The sequence below is a fragment of the Triticum aestivum genome, chromosome 1D (assembly GCF_018294505.1).
Source record: "Triticum aestivum cultivar Chinese Spring chromosome 1D, IWGSC CS RefSeq v2.1, whole genome shotgun sequence".
In the NCBI taxonomy this organism is placed as follows: Eukaryota; Viridiplantae; Streptophyta; class Magnoliopsida; order Poales; family Poaceae; genus Triticum; species Triticum aestivum.
This window is the reverse complement of record NC_057796.1, coordinates 45,257,685-45,267,848: the sequence shown is the minus strand read 5'-3', so window position 1 is coordinate 45,267,848 and position 10,164 is coordinate 45,257,685.

Genomic DNA, 10,164 nt, shown 5'->3' with positions numbered 1-10,164 from the left:
TACATAGACAAACAGAGTGTCCTTAGTATGCCTCTACTTGACTAGCTCGTTAATCAAAGATGGTTAAGTTTCCTAGACATAGACATGTGTTGTCATTTGATGAACGGGATCACATCATTAGAGAATGATGTGATGGACAAGATCCATCCGTTAGCTTAGCACTATGATCGTTTAGTTTATTGCTATTTCTTTCATCATGACTTATACATGTTTCTATGACTATGAGATTATGCAACTCCCGAATACCGGAGGAACACCTTGTGTGCTATCAAACGTCACAACATAACTGGGTGATTATAAAGAGGCTCTACAGGTGTCTCCGAAGGTGTTTGTTGGGTTGGCATAGATCGAGATTAGGATTTGTCACTCCGTGTATCGGAGAGGTATCTCTGGGCCCTCTCGGTAATGATCATCACTATAAGCCTTGCAAGCAATGTGACTAATGAGTTAGTTACAGGATGATGCATTACGGAAAGAGTAAAGAGACTTGCCGGTAATGAGATTGAACTAGGTAAGTTGATACCGACGATCGAATCTCGGGCTAGTAGCATACCGATGACAAAGGGAACAACGTATGTTGTTATGCGGTTTGACCGATAAAGATCTTCGTAGAAGATGTAGGAGCCAATATGAGCATCTAGGTTCTGCTATTGGTTATTCACCGGAGATGTGTCTCGGTCATGTCTACATAGTTCTCGAACATGTAGGGTCCGCACGCTTAACGTTCGATGACGATTTGTATTATGAGTTATGTGATTTGATGACCGAAGTTTGTTCGGAGTCCCGGACGAGATCACGGACATGACGAGGAGTCTCAAAATGGTCGAGACGTAAAGATCGATATATTGGAAGGCTATATTCGAACATCGAAAAGGTTCTGAGTGGTTCAGGTATTTTTTGGAGTATCAGAGTGTTACAGGAATTCGCCGGGGGAAGTAATGGGCCTTCATGGGCCTTAGTGGAAAGGAGAGAAGGGCCACAAGGGGAGGCCGCGCACCCCCCCATGGGCTGGTCCGAATTGGACTAGGGAGGGGGCGGCGCCCCCCTCTTTCCTTCTCCCTCTCCTAGTCCTTCCCTCTCTCCCCTCTTGGAAAAGGAAGGGGACTCCAACTAGGATTGGGAATCCTAGTTGGACTCCCCCTATAGGCGCGCCCCTCCTAGGCCGGCCTCCTCTTCCCCCCTCCTTTATATACGTGGGCAGGGGGGCACCCCAAAAGACACACAAGTTGATCTTTTACCCGTGTGCGGTGCCCCCCTCCACAATTACACACCTCGGTCATATCATCGTAGTGTTTAGGCGAAGCCCTGCGCCGGTAACTTCATCATCACCGTCACCACGCCGTCGTGCTGACAAAAATCTCCCTCGGCCTCAACTGGATCAAGAGTTTGAGGGACGTGACCGAGCTGAACGTGTGCTGATCGCGGAGGTGCCGTACGTTCGGTACTTAGATAAGTTGGATCGCGAAGACGTTCGACTACATCAACCGCGTTACTAAACGATTCCGCTTTCGGTCTACGAGGGTACGTAGACACACTCTCCCCGCTCCTTGCTATGCTTCTCCTAGATAGATCTTGTGTGATCATAGGCAATTTTTTTGAAATACTACGTACCCCAACAGTGGTATCAGAGCCAGGTCTATGCGTAGATTTTATATGCACGAGTAGAACACAAAGAGTTGTGGGCGATAATAGTCATACTTCTTACCAGCATGTCATACTTTGATTTGGCGGTATTGTTGGATGAAGCGGCCCAGACCAACATTACATGTCCGCGTTCATGAGACTGGTTCTACCGACGTGCTTCGCACACAGGTGGCTAGTGGGTGTATGTTTCTCCAATTTTAGTTGAATCGAGTGTGACTACCCCCGGTCCTTGTTGAAGGTTAAAACAGCACACTTGACAAAAAATCGTTGTGTTTTTGTTGCGTAGGTAAGAACGGTTCTTGCTAGAAGCCCATAGTAGCCACATAAAACTTGCAACAACAAAGTAGAGGACGTCTAACTTATTTTTGCAGGGCTTGCTGTGATGTGATATGGTCAAGATGTGATGATATATAATTTGTTGTATGAGATGATCATGTTTTGTCACAGTTATCGGCAACTGGCAGGAGCCATATGGTTGTCGCTTTATTGTATGAAATGCAATCGCCATGTAATTGCTTTACTTTATCACTAAGCGGTAGCGATAGTCGTAGAAGCAATAGTTGGCGAGACGACAATGATGCTTCGATGGAGATCAAGGTGTCAAGCCAGTGACGATGGTGATCATGACGGTGCTTTGGAGATGGAGGTCGAAGGCACAAGATGATGATGGCCATATCATATCACTTATTTGATTGCATGTGATGTTTATCCTTTATGCGTCTTATTTTGCTTAGTACGTCGGTAGCATTATAAGATGATCTCTCACTAAATTTCAAGGTATAAGTGTTCTCCCTGAGTATGCACCGTTGCGACAGTTCGTAGTGCCGAGACACCACGTGATGATCGGGTGTGATAAGCTCTACGTTCACATACAACGGGTGCAAGCCAGTTTTGTACACACAGAATACTCGGGTTAAACTTGACGAGCCTAGCATATGCAGATATGGCCTCGGAACACTGAAAACTTGTCCATTGAAAACTGTGACATCTCACGTGATGATCGGACATGGTTTAGTTGATATGGATCACGTCATCACTTAGATGATTAGAGGGATGTCTATCTAAGTGGGAGTTCTTAAGTAATATGATTAATTGAACTTTAATTTATCATGAACTTAGTACGTGATAGTATTTTGCATATCTATGTTGTAGATCAATAGCTTGCGATGTTGAGATACGTCTCCAACATATCTACTTTTTCTCACGCTTTTCCTCTTGTTTTGGACTCTAATTTGCATGATTTGGATGAAACTAACCCCGGAGTGACGTTATTTTCAGCAGAACTACCATAGTGTTGTTTTTGTGCAGAAATAAAAGTTCTCGGAATGGAACGAAACTTTGCGAGGATTTTTTATACCAATAATAAGAATTTCTGGAGCCAAGACCCACTAGAGAGGGGCCCCTGGTTGGGCACAACCCACCAGGGCGCCCCCCTCTCCTGGCGCGCCCAGGTGGGTTGTACCCAGCTGGTGGCCCCGCTGATGACCCCCCTGATTCTATAAAATCACAATATTCCAGAAAAAAATCAAGGAAAAAGAATTATCGCGATCCACGAGACGGAGCCGCCGCCTAGCCGTGTTCTTCCTCAGGAAGGCAGATCTGGAGTCCGTTTGGGCTCCGGAGAGGGGGATCTTTGAAAGGACATGTGGTGCCCCCATGTGTGGTTTTGGTAATTGATGACATTCTCTATGGACTAATGGTTGCATTGAGTTATATTTGAAGTCCATGTGTTGGTTTCAAGGAGTTTATGAGTTGATCAGGGTGCTATTAAGGAATTATCCAAAGATTGGTCATGTGAGTGTTGAGCTTATTGCAAGCATGTCTTGAAGAAGAAGATTGCGTGATCATTCATGTCTACCTTCAAGACATCATCCAAATGAAGAGAGTTGGAAAGATTCAACACACAAAGCGTACAAGATGTACCGAGGGATCAAGTGATCCCATGGTATGGTAAGCATTTTCCGTTACGCTTTGTGTGCTAACCCATGATATTCGTGAGAGTTCATTGTGGGGTTAGGTTGCGGTGTGCAAGTTCAAGTGGAGCATCACGAAGAGATCAAATGCTTGAAGCTTGCCGTCCATTGTGGCGACAATGGACTTGTGAAGATGTGCGGAAGAGTGGCTCAGCCATAGTGGAGTAGGGGGGAGCAATCAACTAGTCTTCATCGAGCCAACGCAATCAAGAAAGGTGGTCCAACTTGAGGGAGTCAAGATCATCATCATCTAGCTCAAGTGGACTATGTGCAAGGCAAAGGTTTGGCCTTGATAGGTTCTCTATTTTGCGGTCTCATGGTGGTAGTTTGGAGACCGGGTTATAGGATCAATTGTCGTACTATCAAGGGGGGCTCTCAACTGAGTAGCTTGATCGTATCGTTCGTAGAGAGCTCAAACCATTGCATGCTTGTATCATCTTTCTTGGTTCTTGTTTGGTTTTCTCCTAGTGATATTTGGAGCTTATGGTCATCTTCTTGACAAGCTCGAGTTCATTGAAAACGAAGTTCACATGCTTCTTCTATTGCGTTTTCGGTGTTGGAGGTTTTGCCGGTCTTATTCGAGGAAGGGTTCTCACCATTTTCTTATGGGCCTTTTCTAATTTGCTTCTTATTGTTATTTCTATCAATATTGTGTTAGCCCTTGTGTCTAGCTTTCCAACAGACTTGGTTTCGTTGAATTCAGAGTCCGTTTGCAGAAGTTGTGTCAGTTTTGGTGTCCTTATAAAAGCTGCAGCGTTACTACCGCTCGTGGGAGCGGTACTACCGCTTGGAGGGGATGTAATTTTTTTACTACCGCTCTTGTGAGCGGTACTACCGCTTGGGGCAGTACTACCGCGGCTGCTTCCGTGGCTACTTCCGCTCCGGACCAAAAACTCGTCACAAGTCCAGCGGTGGTAGGCACGGATGTATTTTTTTAGTACCGCTCGCAGGCAGTAGTACCGCTACCCTTTGAGGTAGTACCACTACCCCTAGCGGTAGTACCGTGAGGTCGAGCGGTTGTACCGCTCTGTGTGGGCTGTGAGCATAACGGTTGGATTTTCCCCACCTATAAAAGGGGGTCTTCTTCCCCAATGAACCTTATCCTTTGAGCTCGTGTTCTTCCCCCTTTGTTGACCTTCTTCGAGCTTGCTATCTCTCAATCCCTTTAGCTCGTGTTCTTCCTCCATTGTTGACCTTCTTCGAGCTTACCATCTCTCAATCCCTCCATGGATTCTTGCTAGTTTTTGGGGGAAATGAGAGAGGAGATCTAGATCCATATTTCCACCAATCACTTTCTCCTCTATGTGAGGGGAACCCCTTGGATCTAGATCCTGGAGTTCTTGGTGTTCTCCTTCTTGTTCTTCCTCTCATTTTCCTCCCTAGCATTAGTTGCTTTGGTGGGACTTGGGAGAGAAGGACTTGGGCACTCCGTGTGCCCTTGCCATTGCATTTGGTGCATCGGTTTGAGTTCTCCACGGTGATACGTGGAAGTTACAAGTTGAGAAGCTTACTACTCTTGGGTGCTTGGTACCCTTGAGCTTGTTCCTCTTGGGTGCTTGGGCTCCCTAGACGGTTGGTGGTGTTCAGAGCTCAATCATTGTGGTGTAAAGCTCCGGGCAAGCGTCGGAGTCTCCAATTAGGTTGTGGAGATCCCCCCGAGCAATTTGACGGGTACTGGTGACCGCCCCCAAGGGTTGCGAAAGTGTACGGGTTTGCTGACCGCCCCCAAGGGTTGCCATTTGTACGGGTTCAGTGACCGCCCTCAAGGGTCCCTTAGTGGAATCACGGCATCTTGCATTGTGCGAGGGCGTGAGGAGATTACGGTGGCCCTAGTGGCCTCTTGGGGAGCATTGTGCCTCCACACCGCTCCAAACGGAGATTAGCATCCGCAAGGGTGTGAACTTGGGGATACATCATCGTCTCCGCATGCCTCGCTTATCTTTTACCCGAGCCCTTTACTTATGCACTTTACTTTGTGATAGCCATATTGTTTCTTGTCATATATCTTGCTATAACCTAGTAGTTTATCTTGCTTAGCATAAGTTGTTGGCGCACTTAGGTGAGCCTAGTTGTTGTAGGTTTTGTGCTTCACAAATTAACCGCTAGGTTTATTCGCATTTGTTCAAGCCTAAACCGTAATTATTTTAAAGCGCCTATTCACCCCCCTCCCCTGTAGGAAACATCCACGATCTTTCAATCTTCGTTCTTCGTCATCACCAACCCATCTCCATCGCCAATTCCATGATGCTCCCCACCGGGAGTGAGTAATTCCTTCGTAGGCTCGCTAGTCGGTGAGGAGTTGGATGAGATTCATCATGTAATCGAGTTAGTTTTGTTAGGGCCTGATCCCAAGTATCCACTATGTTCCTAGATTGATGTTGCTATGACTTTGCTATGCTTAATGCTTGTCACTTTGGGCCCGGGTGCCATGAACTCAGATCTGAACCGTTTATGAATTCATCATTATATCCATGTTTTAGATCCGACGTTGCAAGTTATAGTCACCTACTACGTGTTATGATCCGACAACCCCGGAGTGACAACAACCGGGCCCACTCTCGGTGATGACCGTAGTTTGAGGAGTTCATGTATTCACTATGTGTTAATGCTTTGTTCCGGTTCTCTATTAAAAGGAGGCCTTAATATCCCTTAGTTTCCAATATGGACCCCGCTGCCATGGGAGGGTAGGACAAAAGATGTCATGCAAGTTCTTTTAATAAATCACGTATGACTATTTACGGAATACATGCCTACATTATATTGATGAACTGGAGCTAGTGCCGTATCGCCCTAGGTTATAACTGTCTCATGATGAATATCATCCAACAAGTCACCGATCCAATGCCTACGAATTTATCCTTATTGATCTTGTTGCGTTACTATTGCTATCATCACTGTTACACTTGCTACAAATTACTGTTATCACTGTTAATGTTACTATTGCTGATGTCACTACTATCAAACTATCAAACTACTTTGATATTGATCACTTTGCTGCAGATAATTAATCTCCAGGTGTGGTTGAATTGACAACTCAGATGCTAATACCTTCAAATATTCTTTGGCTCCCCTTGTGTCGAATCTATAAATTTGGGTTGAATACTCTACCCTCGAAAACTGTTGCGATCCCCTATACTTATGGGTTATCAAGACCTTTCTCTGGCACCGTTGCCGGGGAGCATAGCTATATTTGTTGAGTCACTTGGGATTATTATCATATTATCACTATGAAGAATCTGAAGGATCCTAAACCGAAGATATTTCCCTCAAGTACGAGGGGAGGTAAGAAACTGCCATCCAGTTCTGCTTTAGATTCACCTTCTGTTATGAGTAAACTTGCAACACCACCACATGCTATTAATCCTGATATGTCGCAAGTTATGGATGATGCTACTTCTACTATGAATGATGCTTATGATGATGCTACTACCTTGCTTGATAATGATGATGTGCCACTTGGTGACTTTCTTGATAAACAAATTGCTAGAGTTATACAACATGATGTTGTTGAATTTGATGATGAGCTTGAAACTGAAACTCCTGAAACACCTGCTAGAACTAGCCTTCCTAGCTAGATATGAATTGCCTAAGGTACCGGAAGGTTATGTTATGAGTGAAGAAGCAACTAGAGATATTCTCGCTTGCAATGATAGAGATGGTCTAGAGAAATTACTATGCAAGTACAAAGAAAAATCTTTGAATGCTAGAATGAAATGTGATCCTAAGTTTGCTACTTCACCTATCTGTGTTGCTGATAAGGATTATGAATTCTCTGTCAACCCAGAGTTAATTACTTTGGTTGAATCTGATCCTTTCCATGGTTATGAAACTGAAACTGTTGTGGCACATCTTACTAAGTTGAATGATATAGCCACCCTTTTTACTCATGATGAGAACGCTATTACTTTATTCTCAAATTATTTCCTTTCTCATTAACCGGTGATGCTAAAGCTTGGTACAATACTCTTGCTCCTGGTTGTGTGCGTAGTCCCCAGGATAAGATTTATTATTTCTCTGAAAAATATTTTCCTGCTCATAAGAAACAAGCTGCCTTACAGGAAATATTTAACTTTGTGCAAATTAAAGAAGAGAGTCTCACACAAGCTTGGGGGAGGCTTTGCCAGTTACTTAATGCTTTTCCTGATCATCCTCTTAAGAAAATGAAATACTTGATATCTTCTATAATGGACTAACTGATGCTTCTAGGGACTTCCTAGATAGTTGTGTTGGTTGTGTTTTCAGGGAACAAACTGTTGGACAAGCTAAAGAATTATTGAATAATATATTGAAAAATTATGATGATTGGCTCTTCCTAAACAACTGCCTAAACCCACTCCAAAGAAGAGGGGTATATTATATCTTAGTCCTGAAGATATGCAAGAGGCAAAGAAATCTAAGGAAAAAGGTATTAAAGCTAAGGATGTTAAAAAGTTACCTCCTATTGAAGAAATACATGGGCTTAATACACCACCACTGCCTAAGGTGGTAGAGGTAAATTCTCTTATGAAGTTCAATGAAAATGATAATCGTCACAATATGCATCCTAGTTAATGCCTTTATGAGTTTCAAAACTACATTAGAAAACAAGATCACTTCAATGCAAATGTTATGAAACAATTGAAATATAATTCTGATATGATTGCTCGCTTGAGTGACTTGTTATTTAGAATCTCAAATGATGTTAGAGGTGTTGGAAAACATGCTTCTATGGTTCAAACTCAACTAGAACAAGTTGCTAAATCACAAAGAGAATTACTTGATGAAATGAATAATAATATGGATGACTTTGCTGTTAGAGTTGCAACTAGAGTAGGTAAAATGACTCAGGAACCACTTTATCCTGAGGGACACCCAAAAATAATTGAACAAGATTCACAAAGAGCTAACACTAGTGCACCTAGTCCTTATAAAAAGAAAAAGAAAAAGAAAAATGATAGGACTTTGCATACTTCTAGTGAACCTGAAATAGAAAAACCCTCCTAATAAAGATAATGAAACTTCTATCTCTGATGCTGAAACTCAATCTGGTAATGAACACTCACCTAGTGATAATGAAAAAGATAATGATGAGGTTCATGAAGACTCTCAACCAAACAATGATAAAGAACCAGATAATAATGTTGAGATAGAACCACCTGTTGATCTTGATAACTTACAATCTAAGAATAAAAGATATGACAAAAGAGACTTTGTGGCTAGGAAACACGGTAAAGAAAGAGAATCGTGGGTTCAAAAACATATGCCTTTCCACCCAAGTCAACTAAAAAGAATGATGATGAAGAATTTGAACGCTTTGCTGAAATGCTGAGGCCAGTCTTTTGCGTACTCGCTTGACTGATATCTTAAAAATGCCTCCTTATGCAAAGTATATGAAAGACATCATCACTAATAAGAGAAAAATACCGGAAGCTGAAATCTCCACTATGCTTGCTAATTACACCTTCAAAGATGGAGTACCTAAAAAACTTGGAGATCCGGGAATACCAACTATACCTTGCTCCATCAAAAAGAATTATGTGAAAACTGCTTTGTGTGACTTAGGAGCTGGTGTTAGTGTTATGCCTTTCTCTTTATATAAAAGACCTGACTTGAATAAACTCACACCTACTGAAATATCTTTGCAATTGGCTGATAAATCAATGGTCATACCTATCGGTATCTGTGAGGATGTGCCCGTTGTTGTTGCTAATGTTACTATTTTGACTGACTTTGTTATACTTGAGATGCCCGAGGACGACAACATGTCGATTATCCTTGGTAGACCCTTCTTGAATACTGCAGGGGCTGTTATTGATTGCAATAAAAGCAAGGTCACTTTCATATCAATGGTAATGAGCATACGGTGCACTTTCCGAAGAAACAATTCCAAGTGAATAGTATTAATGTTATTGAAAAATCTCCGACAATCACTATTGGAAGTTTTCAAATACCTCTACCTACTATAAAAAAGAAATATGAAATGCTTATTGTTGGGGAAATGCATATACCCATTGAGGTAACTTAGTGATTTACGAAAGTTCTTCGGTTTCATGCTAATCGAAAGTGGTTGTTAATAAGACTTGATCAACCTTATTAATGAATCATTTTTGAACGGTATGAAGTTGATGAATTTAGTAAGCACTACCTTTTGTCCCTACTTTTTATTCTCTGTTTTTATTAGTTAAATAAAATAAAATTCCATGTTTTGTCTGTTTTCTGAATTTCTCGTGCAAGAAAAAAATGACCAAAAAATAAAAGTTCTCAGAATGCCCGGAAAATTTTATATGATTTTTTCCTGAGTATTTAAGAATTTTTGGTGCAAAAATTACCAGAGGGAGGTGCACCAGGTGGGCACAACCCACCTGGGTGCGCTAGAGCCCCCAGGCACGCCTTGGTGGGTTGTGGTCCCCACATGGGCCCCCTCACTTATCTCTTCATCACACATTATCACCTATCTCCAGAAAAAAATCACTCTTGCTCTTGCTCTCTCTCCCGTGTTCCTGAGCTCAAACCCGCAGATTTCAATCTCTTTGCTCGAAGCTCCGTTTCTGAAACTATTTCGGGGGAT